Genomic DNA, 19,106 nt, shown 5'->3' on the forward strand with positions numbered 1-19,106 from the left:
AAAATGCTGTTAAAATTGAAAAGTAGCAAATGGTTGGAATGCTTCATTTTTTTCACCCATAGACTGAAAGCTGAAGGTAAAGTGGTATTTCTATGAGAAAGGAAAAGTACATTATTTTTGTATCTTTGTATAAAATACTTCAACTGCTATAACATCATTTATTAGACTAAAAACTTATGTATTTGTTCTAAGTAATTAATAGTTATGTTTTGACACAGAGAAAATAAAATCCCATTAGCTCTATTTAGTGCTGACTTGGGGTCATCTATTATTAGGACAGGGACGGGTGACAGGAGATGACCACTCTTTCCTTGCAGAAAGGGAAAGACAGAGGTGTTAGCAGCTGCTGCTTGTGGCCTTTGTCCGTCCCCTTTCCCTGGCCACCTGCCCCCTCTCTCTCCCTTCACACTCTCCAGCAGCAAGGCTTCCCCTGGGGTCTTCTGCACTTGGTGGAAAGCTGAGAAAAGCTCTGCTTGACAGAGACCCCTGCACGCTACCAGTGCTCATGTTGCTCTGAAGGTGGCTCTTGAGGGGCAGAAGCATCTATTCTTAATAAAGCCAAGTACACTAAGCTGTAAATAAATGAGTAAATAAATTATTAGAAGCTGGATAAATGAAATAGCAATTTAAGTACCTATTTAAACCAAGGTATTCTGTTCATAAGGAATAGTGCTTTAAGGAAAGCAGAAGTCACTGGCATTTGTGAGCTTGCAAGCTGAGAGCTGCAAGCAAACTGCCTCTGTCATCATTTGAAAACATAATGCTGACAGATCCCTGACTTGGCAGTAGCACTAAACAGGATTAACCACTCTGGCATCTCAGGTTTCATTGCACTGAAATGGAAATAAGTGCTGTTCACACAAAGAATGGCATTTGTCATATTATTCATGCCTGTGGTGGCCTCTCAGGGTGTACACAGTTGGTCACATCAAGCCAAACAATGCATGACTTGAAAATAAACTTTCAAGAGTGCTTTACTAGTTAATTCTTCTTTTGGTTTTAGGGTACTGATTGAAAGAGATAGCAACCTGGCTCAAACATCCTGATACTCTTGGCTTCAAAGAAAGCACCTTTTTGGTTTGATTCTTATGCAGCACATTCATTTAGCAGTTAGCCCATTGCCCACCCATGGCACTCCCTGTCACCTCCATTTCTCCCAGGGCATGCTCAGCACAGGGTGTAGCCCAAGCAGGATTCTCACACCCATCACTCAGAGACCTGATTCATTTGATTGTGGATTTGAGATCCTGTTCCAACCAGGGCAGTGGCTCCAGCAGGTCACAGCTGCCACCCTGCCCCAAAGGCACCAAAGTGCTGGCCAGCCTGTCCTAAATCTAGCTGATGGATTTAGCCCCCTCCCTCCCCTCACTAGCCAGCTGGGCTCCACCTTGCTCCCTTGCTTGCTCCTGGCCTCCTCCTGCCTGCCCCACCATCCACAGAGCCAAGGGGCACAGCATGGGCTAGCAGGGAACTGTCAGCAGTAATGAGCAAATCCCATGGCAGAAGTGCTTGGTTCAGCAGCATCACAGAAACTGGACTGGATCTGGAAGTTGTGGCACCATGGGGTCTAAAGGCTACATTTGAGAGAAACTCCTGCCTTATGTGTACTTGTATGACTCTGCCAGGTTACCTAAAAATATTCTGAGACAACAATGCATTTGCCTAAATTTTTTATTTTCTCAAAGCTTTCTCACAGCTAGAAGGGCTGGAGATTTTTTTCACGTGGGACTGAGCGGGGCAGTGATGTCCCCAGACAGCTGGATAAGCCCCAGCAGCAGGGAGATGGCAGGCTTTGCAGCAGCTGCTGAATTCAAGGGCAGGGATTATTAGCACTTCATCTTGTTTGCTCTCACTCTTAGTGATGAGGGTGCTCTATTTTAATTGAATTTCCTTTCCACTTTCAAAGAGCATCCACAGGAGAAATGTCAGCACATTAAAGACACTTTGCTTTTGTTTGCCAAAATATGAACCTGAAGCCAGAATAGTTCCTCTCTGGTAATTATAAAAGCTCAAACATTTATTACTCTCCTGTTGGATGACACTTGTAGTACACCTTGGAGAAATTAATTCTTACCTAGGCATGCAGAGAAATCTATGGCATTAAGAGAAAAGTTATGCTACCTTCTATCCTGTTTTGTGGAGTGTGCCAACTAAATGACAATAATTAATCATTAATTTTTACTATTGCAAAATAAATTGGAATTTGAGTCAAGTGCATTGCAAAAATATTTGATGAGATATCAGGATTGGTGGCAGGATGTTTATTAGAGCTTTTGCATTTGGACCTCTAATACAAATCACTGACCTGGGTTATTATGACCCAGAAGTAACAGTTTTGTTCCCTGGTGCTGTTGCTTTATTTGAAATCCGATGTTTAAATTCATTTCATAAAATGTTTTCTCCTATTTTATTAATTTCCTTTAGCCTAGCTGGAAAGATTCCTACTACATTTACACAAGTAGTTTGGATTCAGTGAAATTGTCTCCAGTAGAGGCATTATTTTTCTGCCTTTCCTGGATTAAAAAAAAAACCCAAACCACAAAACAAGGTTGTTATTTTAACTCTCAAAATGAGATAGTTAGAGCTAGAAGTACTGAAAACATTGGATTTGCATAATTTGAATTCAAACACGATGCAATTTATATCAAAGCAAAGAAAGGGTCAAATGAGGTATTTAGAAATACTGAAACAAATAATTTCCATGTAAAAACTGGTTTTACTTTGTCAGTTTATAAGCATGTTCAGGATTCTTATACTTCAGCTATAGAAAAAACTACTGCTTAAAATTTTGTCTTTTTTGGTATTACAAATCTATTACATGTTTTTGCCCACAAGATTTTGGGAGTAAACATTTTTTTCTTGTTGTTTGTCATTGTGCAGAAAGCATTCACTTAAAATGATACAGAAAAAAAAATCTGCTTTCCCTTGCTGGGGCAATTTTAATCACCATTCATCCAGTGGCAAAAGATTAGCCATAGTTTAGGTCTGTCTTACAGGAAATTGGTTTCTCACTGCTTTTCCTTTAAAAATCAATTTTTAACTAACACAGTCAAGTATTTTAACAAGTTGTGTGGTGAATATTCTGTTCCCTCTTATTTCTGTGAACTTCTTGTACCTCAGAGAAGTTATTTTCAGGTTTGCAGCTATGCAAATGAAAGTAACATAACTCCTTTTCTTTCAGGGCTACCAGTTCCTACATGCATGTCTAAACACCTCATGTATATACTGTAATTTTATAGCATTAAATGAAACTGCTTTAGAAGGCCTGAATGTTTTTACTGACTCTAGTCACAGTGAGTGTTCTTTACACTTGTCATCTGAAATTATTCCTGCTCTTAATCTACACAGTTTAAAAATTGTGAAGGAGGTGATGGCATTTTCTATAAGCCAGCAGAAAAGGAAAAGAAACATTAAAGAAGATGTTATTAAAAGCATATGTCATTGTCACACTTCAGGCCCTGAAGGACTTCTGAGGCTGTTCTGGAAAAGGCAAACTTCATTCTTGAGAAAGAACAAAATGTTAATTTGCTGTAGGATAAAAATCTACAGTATCTGTAGAATTCACATAACTGAATGCTAAGGCAGACCTCTTTGGGTCTAAATTGCAGCTTTCTTCAGCTAGTGAAAGTGCACATCCTCTCAGATATCTTTGATATACTTAGTCACATAATCATATCGTGACAGCTTGAAAGGAGGAGGACTCAGAAAATAGAAAAGCATTTTAAAATTCTTATTGAAACAACTTATTTTTGGAAGACAGTGGCATGCAGTTTGCAGAAACAATAAAATCCTTTCCTTGAGGAAGCTGATATTTTCAATGGCCTTCAAAAAAGCTTACATTCATTGAATCATGTTGTTATCAGGGACCATGGAAGGTGGCTGAGCCCACTCTCTGCCTGAGGGCCAATCTACCTGTTCCAGTTCTGAATGGTGGTGCAAGCCCTTCTTGTAGAGTCTGAGGTTGGTGGCTGCACAAACACCCAGCCAATCTTCTTCCTATCCTTATAATTTTTATTTTCTAATCTTCTTGCTTTGTTTTAAACCTTTCTCCACTATGGAACTGGAGAGTGAATTCATCCTTTTATCTTTACAGTGCTTGCATATACCTGATATACATTCATGTCAGTACTACAGATATGTTTGTTTCTCCTTCTTTTACTTTCTCCCTTAAACCTAAATTCCACCTTGTGTTTTTTTGTTTTTTAATTTTCTTCTAAGTCATGTTTTATAGATACCTGATCATTCAGATTGTTCTTTTCTGCTCTTTCCATGGGCCACATGTTTACTGAAGCCAATAACATCATGGCTACTAAGTTTTCCTAGGGCCATGTAAATAAGGCTGTTTCACAGAGTCATCCTTTTTCTGTATTGTTTTATGTGGTTTAACTTTCTCATTGCAGCTCTGTGACATTATCCCTTTTTTATAGATTGTGGTTCACATAAAAACAGAACTTTTTTTTTTTGGTCACATAATTGCAGCTTTTTTCCCTGCAGAACACCCAATAGTTCCCCCTTTCCTGTTTGTATAGCTCATCGCATCTGCTGCCACCCAGTAGCAGGCACTTATCCCTGTTGAATAGAACCCTCCTTTTTCCAAACCAAACCACTAGTGTGCAAAAATCCTTCTAAACCCAACATCTGTCCTCCAGCATTCTAAGGACTCTCAGTTTGGTATAATCTCCAGTAATGTAAACATGTTTTCTGAACCATCACTGAGTTCATTAACATCCTTCTGACAACGAGCCGCTTGTATGAGCTCCCTAAATAACTTCTTTTACATTGTTTTCCTTGTTTGCTGAAAGAATATCATATGAAACCATGTCAAAAATCTACTAAAGTGACATTCAACATGACCTTCAATGTTTCTCCTCCGCTGATGATTCCTCTTACTTTGTTGCAGAAGAGATTAGATTTGACATCTTTTGTTCTTGACAAAGCTGTGTTGGCTGTCACTTGTTGTGTTACAACTTCTTGAAGATAGCTTGTTTACTTGCTCCAGTATCTTTTCTGTGTACTGAAGTCAAACAGATTGGTATGTAATACCCTCTTTCCTTCTTTCTTTTTCAACAATACAGTTTCTCCCCTCCTGTCCTGTAATATTCATTCACCGTAAATTATCAATGACAACTATTAGTTTTCATCATGCAGTCCTTTAAATTCAGATGATGGAAAAGCAGCAAATTGTGTTTGAATAATTTTTCACTTGGTTCTGTATTGTCAAATTTGAAATGTCTTTTTCCCAATTATCAATAATGCCTGATATATATATATATATATATATATATGTATGAAAGTAAAAATTAGATACAAAAAATTAAAAAGCTTGACTTTCCCAGTGTTGTCTATTAAAAACTTTCAAGTTCTGCTTGATAGGGGCATAATCATTTGCTTGATTCTTTTCCATGCCCGGTAGTGTACTTAAAATTCTTTCATGTTACCCCAAATATCCCTAACTAGTTGTGTCTCATTTTCTGCTGCCTTTTTTTACTTTATTCCTGCATGATCAGGCCATGCTTCTGTAGCTCCTCCAAGTAATCTGACCCAAATTCTCTTTTCTGGAAGCTTCATTCCTATCTGAGAAATGCCCAGGAGGAGCTTGTGACAGCCAGGCATATTTTACTCTGCCTGCTGCATTTTCTGCATGGAGAGTTCATTTACTTATACTCTTAGTGTTGTTTCTTTGGGGAAGTGACAGTTCTTCAACTTTTTTTTTTTTTTTGGTGCCTGCATCAACCTCCCAGAACATCATGTTGGAGTTTAACTTGTAGGAGTTCACTTGCAGGAGTTCATGGGAACCTACCTCCATAAAATGTATTTTTTGGTGTGTTTTGATGTTTTTGCTTTTTTCTAAAATCACAGGATCTCCCTGCAAAAAACTGCGAAGCCATACATTTATATATGTATACATATACAGATATATGTATACATATACAGATATATGTATACATACATGCTTATATATACATGCAGATGCATGTGTCTATCTCCCTCTGTGAAGAACACTGACAACGTAAAAAAATACCTGGTTTTTCTGACCCAAGTATTTCAGTTAAGTACCTACAAAAGAAAATGAAAGATGATGGGCGAGTCACCAGAAAACAAGCTCATCATTCTACTGGAAAATAGAAGCAGTCAGGATTTCTTCTTCCTTTTCTAATAATCCTGTAAAGAATTTTTTTGTTTTACATCAGCTATAGCTTGGAGGTGAAGGACACATGTGAAGGCATAATAAATCCATTCCTAGATTAGAAGAAAGTGTTAAAAGTTTTCTTCTATTCTGCTCTTTTTTCTGGGGATGTATCTTGTAGACATTTATTCTCATGACTATTGTTTATTCTGCTTCATCACATCAGGGATCTAAGAAGCAGGATTATTGTTGGCTGGACTTCCTGATTTCAGCCTTCAGGGACAATTACGAGCTGGTATAGGACTGCACCAGTTCATGTTGTTCTGCAACAACAGCTGTAGAAACTGAGATACGGTGTCCCACCGCCTCCCAGGAACAGATCCCTCAGATGTTGTATCTAGCACTGGCTTGGGTTTAAAGAATAGCTTAAAAATATGTTTTCATTTCCTCTGTGTCTCACAGGGACTTATTCTTTGACACTTGGCATGTTTTTGTATCCATCATTACAATGAACATAATCTCTCATTTTCCTGCAAAAGTTCAATATTACAAAAAGGGGAAAATATTTCAAATTAAAAGCAGCATTCATCTGCATTGGTGATGAGCATAACACATTTCACTATAAAGGCTTTCTGTAAGTATGTTTCAGTATTTCTTTCTCTTCCTCTTGCGTATTTTAATTACTTGGATTAGCATATTTTTACTTGTTTCTTTCATGTTGTCTTAATATTAAATATTTATAATTATGTCAAGGACTCATTTTCCTTGTTTCTAAAGATCCATTTACTGCTTATGACAGTGCTTAAAATAAATTGTTAGTAGTAACTTACAGTATATGCAGAATACTGAAGTGGGCTGTATGAATTTCACTGTCATACAGAAGAGTGTGAGGGGGGTTGGGTAGATATTTGGGGGTTTTTTTCTGTGGTTTGGGGGTTTTTTTCATTAAAAGAACTCACAGAATCTCACTCTGATGACTTTTGCATAATTTCGCATTTAAAATTTCACTTCCAAGTGATGTTAAACACCGAAGATGAAAATTGGGCACAAACTCCTCTGAATGCTGGTAGCATTTAAAGTATGATTTTTTTACCAGCTCTGCTTATGCCTACTCGCCTCTTGGGGTCTGAATTAAAACACTCAAAGCTTATAAAATCGGAATACATCCTCCCAAAAAGCCAAGGAAGAGCTTTTCCTATTATACAGTACTTATAAGCTTAGACGTCTGTCAAATAATTGTGCGATATTTCCCAAGTGGATACGCACCGATTACAACGTGCATTATTACCCGTTACAAGCGGTGATATATAATTATACTCCTATTCCGTGCTCACTCTTGCGCGTTCAATGCAGGGCACTGTTTACCACGTGTACGCTGGCGGTGCCGGCACCACCGCGCCGCGGCTGCCGCGTTCGGCACCGGCCGCCTCAGCTTCCCCTCAGAGCCCCTGCCACCGATCCCTCACGCCTTCTCCGGGCGTTCACTGCTCACACCCGAGTCTCCTACAAAAACACCTGCCAAGAGCTCCTTTTCCCCCTCGAAGGCGCTCCCGCTCCCGGGCGCAGCAGCCCCCGCCAACCCCTCCCGCCGCAGGTCCGGGCACCGCGCGGGGATTCTGACGGCGCGGGGATGCCGGGCGTGCGGAGATGCCGGCGGGGCGCGGGGATGGCGGGGGGTTGCGGGGATGGCGGCCATGAGGGGATGCAGGCGGGGATGGCGGGCAGTGCGGGGACTCCAGCCGTGAGGGGATGCCGGTATCTCGGGATGCCCGCGGGTCACGCAGCCCCGAGCGGTGCCGCCCCCGCCGCGGCGGGCGGAAGGGGGACGGCGGGGGAGAGGCCCCGCGCCCCCGGTGCCGCTGCCGGGCATGCGCGGTGCCCCCGGAACATGGCGGCGGCGTGAGGCGGGTGGCGGCAGGAGCTGCTTGACAGGACGCCGCGGACCCGCGTCCCGCCCGCCCGGTGAGTGGCGGCGGCGGCGGCGTTTCCCGCTCCCCGCGGAGGCGGGCAGGGGGAGGGAGGAGCGGAGAGAGAAAGGGAGGCGAGGTGGACGTCGCGCTCCCTACTAGGGCTCGCACCGCAGCCTCCGCCCGCCGTGGCCGCCGGGCGCCCCGGTCCCGGGTTCCCCTCCTCGGCAACACCATCGCGCTGGAGGCGGCACCGGGTCTGGCCGGGGCTGCCCCAAGTTCCAGCGCCGCTCCCCTCCTCTGTGGGCTGAACTAAGAGTGCAGCGGGTCCCGCCGACCCCGCCCGCGGGGACCCGCGGGTGGCCGAGTCCGAGCGCAGCTGCGAGGGTGAGAGGAGCGGGGCGGCTCTGTCTGCCGGCGCTAACAGCGTGCCTCTCTCTGTCCGGGGGTGGCCGCGACTCCCGGTAGCAGGAGCTCCGGCGGGCAAGGGCGGCACGGGAGATCTCCGAGCCGCCGGTGTCTCCGGGACGAGCGGCGGGGCCGGCGGCGTTTGACAGGAGCCCGAGCAGGACACGCCTCCCCTCGCCGGGGCGGCCCCGCTGCCTCCCCCGCGGCGGCGGTGGCGGTGGCGGTGGCTCCCCGTCCTCCCGGCGGGGGCTGCGCCCGATCGTCCCTGCCCGCTGACGGCCGAGGCTGGCGAGGTACTGGGGAACGGGCGTCGACCAGAACAGCCGGGTGCCTGTTAAAAATAATTTAATTCCGAGCGCTCGCTTGTGTTGTGTAAGGGGGCTGGGGGTGCCGCTTGAAGACAGCGCGGTGCCAGACGTGGCCTGTTGTGGGGCACTTGTCGGGTTGCGATGCACTGCGGCACTGTCCCCGTTTTCTTTACAGTTAAACTACGTGTGTGGCATATATTGATTGTCGACTTAAAAGGGGGTATCTTGCACGGAGAGTCCTAATTTTGGATGGTTCAAAGAAAGTAGTTCAAATATGGAAAGTTCTGTTGCCGTGTTGTGTGACATTGTTCTCGTTAGCTAGGCTCACCTATATACACGTTGCAGTGCTGTAGTGTGTATCAATATTCAAGTTAAATTTTATGCTCAATTGTTCTTTAGGAGTGAAGGCATGCTTTAAGTGTTAATGCAATTTAAGGTTGAAGTCTTTCCCTACAGTAATTTGCTGTTTCTCTCTGATGAGTTAGACTATAAGAGATAGCAAAAAATAATTCTAAAACATTAAAGGTTTAATGAAAATGCAAAATACTGATATTTCATTGGGCTCTGGTAATGTAAACTTTGCTTGTGACTTGTGCATATCCTAACTAACCTAGACAAGGTGATTAAAACTTAAAAGACGTAGACTGTAGATATGACAGTAGGTTTTCAGAGCATGCTGTGTCTGACTTGTAAACAGCTCTTCAAGTTTGACTGGTTATGAATTTTTTATAATACAGAGTAACAGTCTTAAACCTTTGGATTCTAAGATCATTCCTGCTTCACCTTACTCTTTGGAAGTGGCAGAGCAAAGCGGTTGGTGAGGCAGTCGTGCAGGGTCAGTAAGAACTGCAGCACTGGTGCAGATGGGAGCAGTATTGCAGGGAGGCGTTTGCTGGGTTACCCTTGGGTTTTGGGCTGTCATGTTAACGTTACAGAGTAAATAGGGGAGGGAATGCATTGTGCTCTACCAGCTCTCCACGGGCCACCATCGAGTGCTGCTCAGGCTGCAGCAACCCACAGCCCATGTGAGCCATTGCACTTACTGTGTCCACAGAAACTCTTTGTACAGGCAGGCTGTGCTTTAGGGGGCAGGGGGAACTGATTTTCTCCCTTAAGAGTACCATAAAATGTAAGTACTATTTAAGGATGATATTACTTGATCTGATGTAAAGAAGAAGCGCATTGGAGACCCTTCTGTTAGAATTTTATTTATGGGAAGTTGCGCAGTAATGCAAGTGGGAAGCTGCAGGAAACAGTGTATGCTGAAACAGAGGTTGAGACCGGGAAGTGTTTATATGGCTTTTAACTTTAACATTGTCTGGTATTGAATATGAAAATAGAGTTTACTAATTTTGTTTGAAACTCAGTTGATGGAGTCAATGCTCTGTTTTTCTATCTGATGTAAATAAGTATCAGTATTTGTGTGATATCTTTCAAGTTGCTTGGTATTTTATATTCTTGTAGTAATGTTCAGATTCAGCAAAAACAAATGTTGGCTTTTCATGATGTGCTGTAGTAAAAGCATAAACTACTTTCACAACAATTAGAGGCCATGTAGATATGAGAACATAACATAACTAGATTGTTCTTAACATTCAGACATATATAAGTTTTGATGTAGGAATTTTAGGAAACAAGCAATGGCAGTACTTGAAAATATTTTTCTTTTTACTTTGTGTGCTCCTACATTGAATATACAGATGCTTTTCCCCCCCTTTGCTGTGACTGCTGTTGCTGTGACCAGACAGTGCGCTCGTAAGGCAGAGGCATTGTTTTCTGGAGTAGCGGCCCGAGTTCAAAAGAGGCATTTTGCTAGTGTGAAATTTGTAATACTGAAAAAGTATTGATTCCATTACCTGTCTAAAATTTGTGCGAAAGTGCAGCTTTACTTGAGAGAATGTAAAGAAACTCTAAGCAAAGCTGCTTGTGCCTGTTGTACATAGGTGTCTATTTTTGTTTTCTTGATATTCCAATGGGATCGTGAGTTGTGAGTGAGTCCTGTTTACTCCCTTTGCTGAGTGAATGTGCAGGGACAAATGAAGTCTTCAGCAATTATATACTGCCACTAAATAGTGTCACTAACAGGAAATGACATTTGTCATTAACTGTTCAGGACACTGCAGCTGGCTTTCTTATTTGTCTGGATACATCTACCTCAAAGAAGAGTGAGTGAAATACATAGTTATTCTTTTAATGTTTTAAGGAAATCCTTAGAAATATAATTTGACAGTCTATTGTGATATTTTTTAAGTGTAAATATAGAAGAAATTACAGGTAGGGACCAGGACACTGCTTCAAGGAGTCTAGACAAGGGAGGTTTTTAACTAATTTTGTGAGCTCTGCATCTGCAAGGCATTTAAAGTTCTGTTCATTCCCATTTGAAAGAAATAGCCCTAGGCATCCAGCCTTAGTGCTGATTGCTTTTTTCAGAGATTAAAATCTTAAATGTAAAGGACTATACCGTTTGTATTCTTGAAACTGTAAGACATGCAACATAAATTCCTCAGAATGAGATTTTTCTAGTGTGTGGGAAGAGCCAGGAAAGCCCATATAAAATTGTCAAAGTGTAATAGAGCAGTGGGTAAATAAGAAGCAATGGAAATGTTAAATTTAAAGTTCCAGAATATTTGTAAATATTTTAATACAATTTGATGAATAATTCTTCTTTACTGTGATTTGTGCTTTTGGTATATGAGGGTGCTTTTCCTAGAAAATTTGTACATCTTTGGAGATTTCTTGTAAGATCCAACTGCTCTATAATTAAGTGTTAGGAAGCTTTAATATTAGTTATATGCAGTTAAGTGTGTTTTTGCATAGTAACAATGACTGATAATGTGTGTGTGAGCAGCTTTCCTTATGATGTTCAAGTGGAGGGGCAATTAATTTGTTTGAGGTAAAGTCACTGAAAAGTGAGGCAATTGAGTACTTAAGTGAACTGTAGAGCTTTTTAAGAGTATGCTTCTGTCTAAGTACTATTTTTATACCTTCATGCACCTGCTGGCTGACTTGCTCTGTGTGGGCAGTGAGGGCTGAGGGTGTGCACCCAGCTCCTGCTGTAGTGCTGGCCATGGAGCAGCAATGCTGCCTCGCTCCTGGGAGCAGCAGGAGATCATTTGGTGAGTCACCTGCTCAGTCCAGGTGTGTTTCTGTAAACTGAGCACATTGCCAAAAACTTGAGTTCTGTATCTGTGATCTCTTCAAGTAGATTGCCATCTTTTGGGATGGGAAGGGTGGCTTCAGGTACCTGAGCCAACAGTGAGCAGGCTCCCCTTTTATCTGCAGCAGATCTATACACAAAGAGTAACTGGTGCATAAATGGTGCTGATGACATTTGGAGGTACTTTTATCTTGTCCTTGTTGGTCTTTCTGCTTGGTCAATAATGGTGTAGGTCTGGAGGAAAGTCAGGAGCTGCCTCATAACCATTCAGAAAGCAGCAGCTGTCTCTATTACCCAAGTTATCACTTTTATTTATTTGGGCTTGCTCTGATAGTTTCTTTTGTATACAATGGACATTTGGCATAAGTGCACACAACGAAACCATTTGTAGTAGAGGATATATAATGTGTTACACCCTTAGCACTGTGTGTCTGCCGGGATGTGCTGTGTACATGCCCTTAGCAGCTCTCTGCCCAAGATCCCTGTCAGAAGTAGTAACAGGTTTAGTTTCTATGTCTTTTGGATAGGACCAAAAATTCATTATTTTCTTATCTTGGGTCTAAATGGAGTATGGATTTCTTCTTTGTGATATTAAGTTCCATGTCTCTTTTGTTTCAGCAGTCTTCTTTCAATACTGGTTCATACTAAGGCAACTTCAGCTAAGGCACCTGCTTTCTGGGTAGTGGTTGATCAGTTTGGATCCAAGCTGGTGCAATACTGATGGTGTGCTTATTGTAGTTCTTATGTGTGCTCTCTTCCTGCTCTTCTGAATTACTTACAGAACCTAATATCAAAGTGTTTCTGAAATACTACACCTTTAGCAGAATTTTAGTGCTCTTTCATGTGTTATGGCAGGGTGATAGCCTTTCTGCTTCACAGGTAGGATACTGTCTAGATATCTTATGTCCAAACTAATCCTGAAGTACATTTTCTTTTTTGGCTTTGTGAGAATAATGCTGTATCCAGTTTAAGCATGAGCAGTATTTTGGACTGATTACTGTTTTTGTTTTTTTTTTTTTAACCCATAAGTGGTTTATATTCTTAATATTTATATGTTGTCATCTAAAACCAAGTAAAACATTGTATTAAAGGTAGGTGTGCTGTTTAGATCATTTTATTCTTGGCCTTCAACTTCACAAATCAGGTCAAATTCTATTTAAGATACCAAGGGAATTCCATCATTTTCCTTTCCATCAATTTTCATAAAGGGGATGAACTTCTTTGATGGAAATCTAAGTAAGTTGTCTTCTCAAGGTAATATGAGACTCCTTTTAATGTAGGGCGAAGACGAGGGTGAGCCTTTCATCCTCTACCATACATTAGTGCAGGGAGCAGCTGAAGTTTATAAAACCTGTAAGAGAGTAGCACCATTTTAATGAGGTGCATACCTAAAATGGAGCATGTACCATTATTTATGTACTGTGTGGAATCTATCAGAGATTAATGCAGGCAGGTTCAGTGGAAGGAGTGCAGTTTGTGGGGCACTTTTAAAAGCCCACTTAAAAAGGGCAGTTTGTAAAAGTGAGCATGGAGGAATGTGAAAGGGTATCAGAGCTGCTAAATTTGGTGGAACTCTTTATTGTCACTAATGTCTGTCAGGGGCTCAGAGATTAAAAGGGCTGCTGCTGCATGTTTGATGGCACTTGCCCTACCAATCTCTTGTATGTGTACCCTGCACTGGAGGGCTGTAAGGAAGCAAATGATGGTTTTTTGGGAAGGTCAGGTGATATGAACTGGTTTTAATCCCAAAATAAGCAGTGTTATGGTTAGATGGAAAACTCTAAATATGGTTTGTAATTATTTTTCAGCTTGCTGTAGGAAAATACTACCTAGTCTGAATATTTCTAGTGCTCAATGGTGTAAGCACTGAGTGGAGGAAAGAGGGGGGCTTGCCTTGAGAAAGGGGGTCTCCAGAAGCAGCAGAAAGGGAGAAGTATACTCTGCCACTGTCCTGGGCCTGAGCCACATACACCCAGTGACAGATGTGCTGCCACACTGAGGAAGAGGTGGAGGAGATTGCTCTGTTATGGCTTGCTTCACCTCTGTGGTTTTTTTAATACAATGGGGAAGTTGTCATAGAAAGTGGGAAGAGAGATACAGATTTGCTGCAAATTTCCTGATGCTTTGAGTCTTTAGTCGTCTTCTGTTTTTGAAGAGTGAAGCAAATAGTACAGCGGGGTATTTGCAGCTGTCTAGTCCTTTGAGCATTTAGGAGTTGTTATATCTTTTATGACCTGTTAGTGCTTTGTTAGCTTCAGAAATGTCTAGCAGCACTGAATGGTCCTTTGGAATGGCATTTGGTGTGATTCTTGGGGTTGTTCTGTCCACGGACAGGAGTTGGACCTTGATGATCCTTGTGGGTCCATTTCAACTCACAATATTCTGTGATTAATGATAATGTTTGTCCAATAGATGGACAAATATTTTTGGTGGCATTTGCACAAAGATCCCTTGTGTAAGGGGACTTTTTGAGTTGGGGAAATAGCACATCTATCAGCACCAGCAACAGGTGAGTCTAGTGCATGTGCCTGGAAATTGCAAGCAGCTCTCTGGGTTTTTTTTTCCTGCAGAAACATTGTCTCAACAGAGGAGCTATCAGGAAATTGCTTTAGGGTTGATTAGTTCTGCTTGGTTTGGTTTTGTTCTCTGACTGGACACCAGTATGTGGGATCAGTGTAGTTATTCCATTACATGAGCCAGGCTGCACCATGGAGTGTTGCAGCAGCAGAAAAATGAGTTCAGGCAAATTATGTCTTTGTTAACTTATAGTGGCAGGGAGTCCCAGTCAGCATGATGTTGTTTGGATTCTCAAGAGGAAGAGAGAAACAGGTATTTTTTGCACTGGAAGAGGATGGTAGCAGAAGTATGTTGCTGCTGGTGTTGAATAGAAGTGAGAGGAGACAAACACATTGTTCTGAAGCTTCATCTGGGGTGCTGACAGCAGTGGGATCCTGTGCAGAATTTTCCAAAGGCTCTTCTCCATTCCTTCAATGAAAAAAAAATGTGCATGCTATTTGACTTCTGTATATTTCTTCATCAGACTAGAAGTAGGTGTGTTTCTCTGGATACTCCATTGTGAATAAAAAATCTGGACTTTGGGGATGAATTTGCTGACTGTGCGCTGTGTGGACAGAGCTCTGTTGGATCATAGCTGAACCAAGCTTTTACAGTCCTTTTCCAGTGTGAAGGCAATGTAGAAAGGAAGAAGCCAAAGTTGCCTACAAGGGTGAAAAATTCCCTTTCTGCCATTGGGCCTATGTTTGTCTTTTTTCCCCTTGTTCCCTTATGCATTACACACTCTGACTGCTGCTGGTGCTGTCGCTTCTTGTCTGCTAAAGACAAGCGCAGAAAAGCTGTATAGGGTTCTTTAGCACTTGCTATGTTTGCAACAGCAATTTCTTTTCTCCATTGCCTGCTGTATTTACACTATGCTAAAAGTAAGCTCAGAGCCTTGCAGAACGAATAGTTTGAGACCTCTCTTCTGTGTCAAGGGAGGCTGAGCTGAAGACAGAGGAGATGTATCTGAGTGTAGAGACAATTTCATGCAATGTGTAGCTCTTAGTGCTAATCACGCAGGTTTGGTTGGGGTTTTTTTCCACAATTTAATTAGTTTACTTTATGAAAAAAAAAATGAGTTAGGTATTTGGACAAAGCCAGGTTGAATAATGATGATGAGTGTTTTCAGGAAGAGTACTCCAGGCTTGAAGGGGGAAATAGAAAGTAGAACAGAGGTTTCAGTGTGCTGAATTCACCAAAATGTTTAAACAAATTGTCAAAATCTTGTGCTACTGTAAATATGTACTAGTAAACTGCTAAAACTGGCAGTTTTGTTTAAGATAGAAACGTAAGCTATGTTTTAAAATTTATTTTAATAAATAAAATTTCAATTTATTTTAATATAACATTAAAATACCCTTTCATGTGGGAAGATTGGCGTTTTAAGAATATTTAAAGCTGTTAATGGCCAGCCGCTTTGCTGAACTGCTGACTTCACACATACCATTTCCTTTTTCAGGTTTTTACAACCCCACATCTTCTGACTTTTAAAGCAGGATGGGGAGGGAGGGAAGGAGGAGAAAAGCTTTTTCATTTTTTGTTGGTAGCCATAGAGCAGCTCTAAACTGCAATTTTAAAAATTACTGTCAATTTAGTAAGTGTTATATCTGCATGACATTAATTGTTTCTGTTGTGCAGTAATACAAGTTGTGCTGTTTGATTTGGAGACCTTACTTCTCTGATGTTCTCGTGTATAAGTATTATTTCTTGTTTCAGGATTTTTTGGGACAAATCTTTGGTCTAAACCATGTTAGTGTTTCTTTTTAAAATATGCAATGCCTTACTCTACTGAATAGCACACTTAATAGGGTTTGAGAGTTTAGAGAGAGTTTTGCATTCTTGAAATGTATGACTTACTGTAATTACAGTTGCTCATATTCTAAAGCAGGTCGTAAACTTACCTGGAGAGAGAGCAGAACATTACAGGCAATATTTTACTGCTGACAGCTTAAAAGTTTGTTTATGCTAATCACTTCATAAATAGTGAGCAGTACACCACTGGTGACTTACCGAGCAGTTTTGCAAATGCAGAAAATTTCTGCTTGATGTTAAAGAAAATGACATTACAAAAACATATTTGTAAAGCACTAAGTACCCACTGGCTTTCTTTAACAACTTAAGAAATACTCAAGCTTAGTTGTTGTAGTGATATATATGGCTAGTTAATATTTGCTGGTTTGAAAGCCTGTGAATTTGATTAAAGTCTATCTGTCTAGCTTTGCTTTTAGTGACTAGAGGAGGTGTTCAGATACATCACTCTATTGAAAGTTGAGCTGTATGAAAATGTAGAAGTTTAATTTCCTTTCCTTGAAAGAATTTAACTTTTTTGGTTGTTTTTTTTTTTTTAATACAGAGAATGTGAACTTTAAAGGATTCCAACTCATATCAAATTTCTTGTCAGAATACCGACTGATTATGTGTTTGTGTGCATAAATGAAAGAAGACCTGATTTTTAATGTTTGGTTCAAAGTCATAAATGTGTAATGCTAAATAATACTGAGTTTATAAATATGAAGCTTTTGTTACATTTTCTAAAGTTCTGATACATTCATGCAATTTTTTCTTCCTTTAGCCTTTGAGATCTTACTTTTCCATAATGATGCCACATATGCGCTGAGGGGTAAACTGACTATCTTTATTACAGAAATAAGGAAGTTTGCTGTTGTGTCTTCAAGTATACTGGATGAGTCTATATGCTGGGTAGTTTGCTGGAAATTATTTTTAAGTATTACAAATTTTATTTAATACTGTATATTACTTTAAAAATCCTTTTAAGTTTTACTCTCTTTGTTTGCCTCTTTTCAGCCCCTTAAAGACTTTTAGAAATAGTATGAAGTAGGGTTTTATTTAAGAGACAACAGATGAGTAGACAGATGATTAGGTTTAAGGAAAAGGTGTTCCAGATTCATGAGGGATGGCTTTGAAGTAATGCAGTTAGGTCACACTGGTTTGGGAAGTGACTGGTGCCTGTAGGTACACGTTCCCCATATGTGGAGTCTGGAGTGGGAGCTATGGCTGCTGGGCTGTGTCCATGGGGAGGCTGTACACGTCCTTTCCTTGAAGGGCTCTGCAGCACTGGCAGTGGCAAACAGCAGGGAGGAGAGGCCAGCAGTTGTAGCTGATGTCTCGTGTGTTTCTAAATGTAATAGTGCATGAATGCTAATGGGGAAAGCAAATGTAAGACTTGTACAAACGACAGCATTGGCAGGGGGAAGTATTTCTTAGCTTACACTGTACCTATTTTCTGTCTGTAACTGGTTTTGCTGTTCAAACTGTGTAATTCTTTTTCACCCTTGCATATGGAATTTTAATCTTGAAGCATTTGTAGAAGAAAAAAGGGGCAAATATAACTCCTCGTTCACATTAAGCCTGAAAAATGTCTGCCTTTATTTCAAGCTAAAACTGAGAACTTCATTGATGCTTCCAAGTGGCTGTTTTGTTAGATTCCTCCTCAGTGCAGTGTATCTGTGTAAAAGAATAGTCTCAGTCCTTATCCAGCAGAGATTGCCCATTGATGACTGTCCCACCCATGAAGATGCCAATGGTGAGGTCTAAGTTACTGCATTTGTACCACTGGTAGGGTCAAAAAAGCTAATGGGCTCTAAAATTGCTGGCTCTTGTCCTGCCATAGATGCAGAGTCATTGAGAGAAAAACCTGAATCTTTTTTGTGCAGACTGAACCCACAGTCTCTTCTTTGCTTAGGCTTCTTTTAAATGTTACATTTATCTCCATAGTTCTGTTGTGTGTTTTTATGAGCAGGCATGCTGTCAAGATAAACTTGCACTGGGAAGCCCTAGATATGCATACATATTTTTTTTCAGGACATTTGGCTTACTTGAGTGCCTGGCTAACAGTGAGAAGGATAATGGAGATGCATGGCAGGCAAAAGAAGGAGCAATTTTGATATTTTCTGTAGAATGCTACCTTCTTGGAAATGCAGCAATGCATGCCCTTTGGGTAATTCTTTCAAAATAGAAAGAGAAAAGTTAGGCAGGAGAATGTTTTCCACCCTGTTTTCTGACACCTGGTATTATGTAGTGCAGAGAAGGTAAAGACTTAGGCTTGTCTACTAATATAATGCTTTCTAACAAAGGGCTTGCACAGTGGGAGGTGGCCAGTAGAAGTGATTTGGGGATTAACAATAAAAACTTCAGTAAGGAATTAAAGGCAGATAAATGCTTTCCGTCAGATTTTTTAAAAAGGAATCCATGTAAGGGATGGAAATCAGATAAGACTAAAACTCAGTTTACAGAATGAATTGAGACATAAGGAATATAAATAATACACTTCAGGATTGTGGATATCCTTTGAGTGCTCTTTGGATTGAAGATATTTTGATGATTAATCCAATAGTATCCTAGGTTTGTGGATTTTTCCCCCCCCCTTGCTTTTTCCTTAATTTGCAGCAAATGGTTTCTCACCGGATTCTGTACTGACAGTCCCTTAAATACTTTGGTCATTTTCTGTCTCTGACTGAGAACCTCTGTGCTCATCTCAGTCTTTGGTTTTCATTCTGTTGTTTTGTGCACTCTAATGCCATTGCACTTCAGCCTTGCTATTGCATTTCTTTGTTTGCTCATATATTCCTGACCTTGTTTTGTTTCATTTTTCCCTTTATTTCTAGAAGCTTCTCTATTAATTT

At 41.0% G+C, this 19,106-nt stretch overlaps 1 protein-coding gene across 5 annotated transcripts in view; it reads left to right on the forward strand.

Annotated features, from left to right (window-relative positions):
- The first annotated feature begins 8,003 nt into the window (after positions 1-8,003).
- Positions 8,004-19,106, forward strand: part of SCML2 (Scm polycomb group protein like 2) — a 72,118-nt gene continuing 61,015 nt past the window's right edge. For 3 of the 5 annotated variants that reach the window (XM_030946529.1, XM_030946555.1, XM_030946566.1), the window contains exon 1: positions 8,004-8,089. The gene's annotated coding sequence lies outside the window, so the exon portion shown is untranslated. Of the gene's footprint in view, positions 8,090-8,113; positions 8,736-19,106 lie in introns of those variants that run through there. The other 2 variants (XM_030946537.1, XM_030946547.1) reach the window with 2 other exon arrangements.

The sequence above is a fragment of the Camarhynchus parvulus genome, chromosome 1 (assembly GCF_901933205.1).
Source record: "Camarhynchus parvulus chromosome 1, STF_HiC, whole genome shotgun sequence".
Classification (NCBI taxonomy): Eukaryota; Metazoa; Chordata; class Aves; order Passeriformes; family Thraupidae; genus Camarhynchus; species Camarhynchus parvulus.